The sequence below is a fragment of the Schistocerca americana genome, chromosome 2, assembly GCF_021461395.2.
Source record: "Schistocerca americana isolate TAMUIC-IGC-003095 chromosome 2, iqSchAmer2.1, whole genome shotgun sequence".
NCBI lineage: Eukaryota > Metazoa > Arthropoda > Insecta > Orthoptera > Acrididae > Schistocerca > Schistocerca americana.
The window spans coordinates 725,021,642-725,029,083 of NC_060120.1; the positions used below are offsets into that span (position 1 = coordinate 725,021,642).

The 7,442-nt window shown below is 45.5% G+C and overlaps 1 pseudogene; it reads left to right on the plus strand.

The window, feature by feature from the left end:
* The first annotated feature begins 1,420 nt into the window (after positions 1-1,420).
* Positions 1,421-1,538, plus strand: LOC124597537 (annotated as a pseudogene).
* Positions 1,539-7,442: the final 5,904 nt, after the last annotated feature.

The following is a 7,442-nucleotide window of genomic DNA, read 5'->3' on the forward strand; positions in this document are numbered from 1 at the left end:
ACCAGCATCCAAAACAAAATCGCTACGAACTTATACACGAACCTAATACAATCAAAGGACTGCAGCAGCCATAGACGAATATTTTGCAGAACTTCACGAAAAAATTCAACGAATGGATTCGATTCACGGCAAAAAAAAAAAAAAAAAAAAAAAAAAAAAAAAAAAAAAAAAAAAAAAAAAAAAAAAGAAAAAACATTGGGGAATGCTTGTTACGCCGAGCGAGGTGGTTCTGTGGCTACGGTACTGAGCTCACATTGTGGAAGAGCAGGGTTTAAATCCTGTGCCGCATCACAGATTCAGGTTTTGCGCGTTTCCCTAAATAGATGAACACCACCAACGGCTTGGTTCCTATGCAAACGGCGATTTTGTTCCCCATTCTAGTCGTATCCGAACTTCTGCTCCGTCTCTAATGACCACGTTCTCGACGAGGCGTTAAATCCGAAACATCCATTTCTTTTTCTCGTTGTGTGCCGAAATAGTGGCTAAATTTTGCTGACCTGCTTTCCTGGTACAAACAGCACACAATGAAGCACACCGAAACCAGTATTTAGCCTGTTGTTTATATTGGCCAGTCCCACAGAAAATGACAAGGTGGATCTAAAAATTTAGGTTCTCGGACGGATGTGGTACCATAAAAATGCATGCATGTGCACATAGACAAACATATTTAGAATCGCCACATATCGTCGAGCGCACATTAAATTGAAGCAGATTTATTTGCGCCAACGGCCTTGCCGCAGTGGTAACACTGGAGAAGGTGGTCATCAATGAGTGAGCTCTCACTTTAAGGCTCTTAAAGCCATTTCAGCATCCAGATGATCAACTCGTCCTAGGATACCATTTGTGATGCAGTGGCTGTACGTATTTAGTTCAGAAGTCGTGTTAATCCGCACTGAAATTACCGTGAGCCCTCTATGCTTATAGATATTACTATACACTCGTAAATATCTGGTGCTCGTTCTGGGATATGACCGACAGAACAGACACACACACGCAATATCACGCTATATAAGTTGCAACACTTAAGAAGGTTTATATATTTATTGCTATTTAGCCTGTCTCCAGAATGAGATTTTCACTCTGCAGCGGAGTGTGTGCTGATATGAAACTTCCTGGCAGATTAAAACTGTGTGCCGGACAGAGACTCCAACACGGGACCTTTGCCTTCCGCGGGCAGGTGCTCTACCAACTGAGTTACCCAAGCACGACTCACGCCCCGTCCCCACAGCTTTACTTCCGCCAGTATTTAGCCTGTTGTTTATATTGGCCAGTCCCACAGAAAATGACAAGGTGGATCTAAAAATTTAGGTGCTCGGACGGATGTGGTACCATAAAAATGCATGCATGTGCACATAGACAAACATATTTAGAATCGCCACATATCGTCGAGCGCACATTAAATTGAAGCAGATTTATTTGCGCCAACGGCCTTGCCGCAGTGGTAACACCGGTTCCCGTCAGATCACCGAAGTTAAGCGCTGTCGGGTTGGGCTAGTACTTGGATGGATGACCATCCGATTTGCCGAGCGCTGTTGGCAAGCGGGGTGGACTCAGCCCTTATGAGACAAACTGAGGAGCTACTTGATTGAGAAGTAGCGGCTCCGGTCTCGTAAAATGACATAGGCCGGGAGAGCGGTGTGGTGACCACATGCCCTTCCATATCCTCATCCAATGACGCCTGTGGGCTGAGGATGACACAGCGGCCGGTCGGTTCCGTTGGGCCCCCATGGCCTCTTCAGATGGAGGAGATGTATTTATTGCTGTGTGACAATAGTGGGGAGTGCTGAAACTTGTGTCATAACGCAGTACTACAACGTATAGATACCAAGGCTTGTTACAATATCGAAATGCGTGCCATGTTCATTTAAGTGTGTGGAACAGACGAAGTGAGTATAAATTTTGCTTAGGACTGATCCAGACACTTCCTGGACAAAATGGTTCAAATGGCTCTGAGTACTAAGGGACTTAACATCTTAGGTCATTAGTCCCCTAGAACTTAGAACTACTTAAACCTAACTAACCTAAGGACATCACACACACCCACGCCCGAGGCAGGTTTCGAACCTGCGACCGTAGCAGTCCCGCGGTTCCGGACTGTAGCGCCTAGAACCGCGGCCGGCCTTCCTGGACAGGGAGCTAACCATCAACAAATGTAACGAAAGGCAATTTCGAGTAACAGTGAGAGACAGTCACAAAGTTAACGACTGTCTCTGCGACTGACATTTGGGGAAGTGGGTATCAGTACGGAAAGAGATAACGGCGTCATTCAGAAACATTTGGGTGAGTGGAGTTTGGCGACACAAACTGACAGGAAGACGGTAATACATATGGAATCTGCGGGAAATGGAAGAGGCACGTGCGACCAACAATTATTGTTGTTTTATATAAGTCAACAGCACAGGATATACCTTTACCAGTTAGAATTTGAGTAAAACAGGCAACAATCATTCTCTTAGAACATAGCTGCGTGAAGTACAGTTTGGCAGTTTAGCGCCGTGCCTTATTCCAAAGGAAACACATGCTGGTAGCTTTTTTTTTAAGTGCTACCTATTGAGTTTTCTTTGGAGACGAACAAACATACTATGTTTGTACCCTCAGTTTTCTTTTACTGATGACGGTATTCACTGAACATGTTAGATGTACCCTGCATTAAACAATCACGCAAAGACTGACCAAAATAATCAGATATTGGTGAACCGCGTGGTTTCATTTTGCCATTCAGTGTGAAGGGAAGCACTGGCCTCTGGCACTCACTGCCACTAAAAGTTTTATTAGCACAGCTGACGACGCCGGGTCGACAACTTCCATTGGGATGCTCATTTTAATGGCGCTTTACGAGTTCACTGCCGTCGTAGGAGCCCTCCGGCGCGTTTATGGCGGCGATATTCTTATGCCAGTTACTCGCGGTTCGTCACACAGACGCAAGAGTGGCTTACGAGTAGCTGGGACTGCGGGGCAAAATACATAAAATATCTTTATGGAGCGTATACAGCGGGGAATTGTTCCGCTGTTAGTTTCGTTCCCGCTGGAGTAGTATGTTTCTAGCTTAAACACGCAAGAGTGACCGAGGTAGACGGAGGGAGAGGAAGCCGTGTCCCGCTGCTCTGGCAGCAGTAAGACAGAGAGGCGCCACCCCCACTGTAACAGCGCGCTGCTGATTGCTCGTTAAACACGGAATCAAACGCAGATGCGAGCGCCTGCACTTCACACAGCATAGTTCAATCAGGCTCGCTAACTTGTTTAGTTGATGGCGAAGCTGCCATCACAGGGCCTGTTAATGACAGCGAACGTGCAGATGCAAACACTGCCATGTTGCGGTTCAGCGGAAAAGGATTATCAAATATTAGATTTCATTGCGTATATCAGACGAGCGAAACTCTGCGCTGGATAGCAGTTCCCGACATTGGAAAATGATATAAATGGATTTAAAAGCCTACAGAAATTGTTACGCATACATTGTATTACGAGCTCGCATAAATTATTGTTCCGACGCTTAAAAACTCTCATCCTAATTACAACGAGGGTGAAACGTTACTCCTTATAATCACATCATTTATTTTAGAGAAACTGGACAAGGTGGCACAACCGTTTCTTTCCTGGTCTCTACTGAAATATTTATGGCAATTTCTGTGATATATTACAGGGTTAGTAGCTCAGTGTTAAGGCACTAGACTCGGAATCGGAAAGTCTACAGGTTAGTCCCCTTCCGAGAGTTTTTCGTAGATTCTCAAAGTCAGAAGACAAATGCCAGGATGGTTCCTTTCAAACCGAAAACGCCAATTTCTTTCCCCAGTCCAAAACTGTGTTACGTCTCCGGTAAATCCATCTTCGATGATGCTTTAAACCATAATACTACTTTCTTTTCTATGATATCTTCAGTTTTTCAACAAAGTTTTTCAACTGAATGAAATATCACGCCTTAAGAATTTTTTTGAAGCACAGAACACATAGTAAATTCACTTTCTGTGTATTGGACATATTTTTCTTTGCTTTTTCGTCAGTACTTTATTTCACCGTCGCATGTTAGATCTAGGTTTCAAGCAATCTATTAGTCGGTCCCTGATGGCCAATTCATCAAGGAGTAAAACATCAATAAATGAAACTCATAACAATAGAAACAAAAAGTGAAGCATGGGAAATCATACATTATGTAGTATGTTGATCGCAATTTATTCTCTAGGTATACTGAAGTATCTTAAAAACCCCAGATCGAACAAAATGCAGGGTCTACAACAACAAAATGTTCAAATGTGTGTGAAATCTTATGGAACTTAACTGCTAAGGTCATTAGTCCCTAAGCTTACACACTACTTAACCTAAATTATCCTAAGGAGAAACACACACATCCATGCCCAAGGGAGGACTCGAACCTCCGACGGGACCAGCCGCGCAGTCCATGACTGCAGCGCCTTTAGACCGCTCGTCTAATCCCGCGCGGCCTATAACAACAAATATGACCTACTACAGAAGGTGCTACAAATTATAAGCAGGAACAATAATAATCTTTTTGTGGATTTCGAGACACAATAGCATGACGCAACAGTGAATAGTTCTGTCAAATTGCTAAATCTTAACTGATAGACTCCTTTAAAACGAAACTATCATCTGAATCAACATTAAAGCATAAAAGAACTGGCAGAAGCAATAGATTTAATGTAAGGTACCAAAAATAACATCTTCATGGTTTACCACTCTGAATTGTAGCGGGGAGCGGGGAAGGACTGTGTGTCTACAATACGTTTGTAGTGGCACTACCCAGTGTTTTACGTAAAAGTATTACATCTTTAGTGTAAGCGACAAAGTAGCATAGAGGCCACGGGAGAGTACTGCGGTAATAGCGCTGGCCGTCGGCCATGCTACGTCGACCTGTAGGGCACAACAATATATGGGCAAGTGAGTTGCGAAGCAAGGGTAGCTGAGCGCAGCGGTAAACTGCCCCGCACAGCAAAGAACAATATAGTAAGCGGGTCGTTGCTACCACACTCGAGGTAGTTTCTTTGCTATGGGCGACGTGACTAGACACCACGTTTTAGAGAACCAAATGGGCAGTTACGGAGTATAAATGAGGCTGAAATGGAGGACAGGACGTCATTCGATTCGGGTACTCGATCATCGCTGAGTAGCCGCACCACGGCGCCGGGGCACCGCCGGACGGCGAGACGACCGCGCAGCGCCAGCAGCAGCATCCGGTTCGAGACCCGGTTGCGTCTGCCGCCTCATTGGTCCCACAATCCGCTGTTGTCCGCGCCTGCTGCCGCCGACACTGAGGCCCAGTCAGGGGCTCGGCGTCACAACGCCAGCCGTCGTCCGCCCCCTGTTTCCGAGGGACGCCGGTCGAGACCCTCGCACAGCCGCCTCCGCCACCGCAGAGCGAAGAGCAGCGGCGCCGCCATCTGGCGTATCGCTCCGACGGGAGGCGCCGCTGCTGCAGCTAGCCGTGGCCTGGCCTTCACCTCCAGCCCGGAGTCTTGAAGCAGCATCGCTGGATGCCATCCTAGGAGCCGACGTCAGGTGCTTCGTCCAGAACTCACAAGGAGAGGCGTGCCTGCCTCATGTAGAATTGAAGGTATAAAAATGGTGCAAATGGCTCTGGGCACTATGGGACTTTAACATCTGAGGTCATCAGTCCCCTAGAACTTGGACCTACTTAAACCTAACTAACCTAAGGACATCACACACACCCATGCCCGAGGCAGGATTCGAACCTGCGACCGTAGCGGTCGCGCGGTTCCAGACTGTAGCGCCTAGAACCGCTCGGCCACTTCGGGCGGCCTTGAAGATGTAACAAAGCCATATTGTTAAATTGTCCACAGCGTTTCCACTGATTCCCCACTACCTACGGCATCACCACATATCATGATCAAATACAGAGCTGCGAGGTACTGGTTAAAGGTGGGGAGACTAGATAAGGTACACACAATAACCGGTGTGCCCATAGAGACGATACGTCACCTTAAAAGTTGGCGTTTGGATACATGGCAAGGTGAGTGGGATGTAAGTGACAAGGGACGTAGGCTGCACGACTTCCTCCCTGACATAAGAGAGCGGTTGAGAATGAGACATATCGATCCCAGCCGCGGTATGGTACATTTCTTAACCGGGCACGGACCTTATCCCACGCACATAAACCGCGTGAGTCTGAGGCAGACACCTACATGCACATGCGGGGAAGAAGGTTCCCCAGAACACACTGTCTTTTTCTGCGGCAATAAACGAACAATAGACATACACTACACTTAGATTACACAGATACAGACATAAATATATACACAGCAATAAGAGACGAAGAACAATGGGCACAATTAAACGCACTGACAAACAGTATTTCAAAAACAACACATGAAGAGTATATGCGGACACCTGCCTATGTGCAGCCTAACAGAAATCTCCAGAGGATGGACAGCGATACCCACAGTGACAGCGAAAATAGTGAAAATGAGGAGGAACAGGAGGAGGAAGCTGAGATGTGACAGTAAATAAGGAAATTTCTCGCAATCTAGCCAAGAAAACACCAAATGCTGTACAAGGATGCGCACCTAATGTAGTTAATACATAAGATTAGTAACAAATAGGATAAGAAACATTATTTCTCTACTAATAACCATTTGTGTGTGTGTGTGTGACTGGGTCAACGGCTCGATGAAACCATTCCGAGGTATTCACCGTCAATCACACTCGGTGATGGTACTAGCATATCTCTCATCTATCCTATCTTCTTTTTATATTCTTCTTAAGAACAACAAAATTTTATTTATATTTCAACCTCAAATTATTGTTATTTTGAATCATTCTTTGTAAATGTTGTAGATAAAACAAAAGGAAAGAAAACTGTAAAAAGATGAAAAACGAAAATTGTAAGATGTACGACATGTTTTAAACATCAGGTAACAGGTCTATAATTTGGCAATAAATAAATAAATAAATAAATAAATAATAAAAAAATCACCACACACACACACTCTCTCTCTCTCTCTCTCTCTCTCTCTCTCTCTCTCTCTCTCTCTCTCTCACGCAGCCCCCTCCCACCCCCCCCCCCCCAGAGGTGCCACTACAGAGTCGTCCATACAAAATCAAGGCAAATTTTTAACTCGGCTGTTTCTAATAGCGTTAAGAGAATCTTGAGTATATTCGGGCACAAATCACAACAAACAAATTTTGTCCAATAGTTGGTTAACGCAAAGATATCTATTCCAACATCGGTGACACTTTCGCAGTCATCCCATAACACTGTACATAAAAAAAGCACTCCGTCTTCAGGCCACGAGTGGCCTACCGGGACCATCCGACCGCCGTGTCATCCTCGGTGGTGGATGGGGATAGGAGGGACGTGGGGTCAGCACACCGCTCTCCCGGTCGTAAGATAGTATTCTTTACCGAAGCCGCTACTATTCGGTCAAGTAGCTCCTCAATTGCCATCACGAGGCTGAGTGCACCCCGAAAAA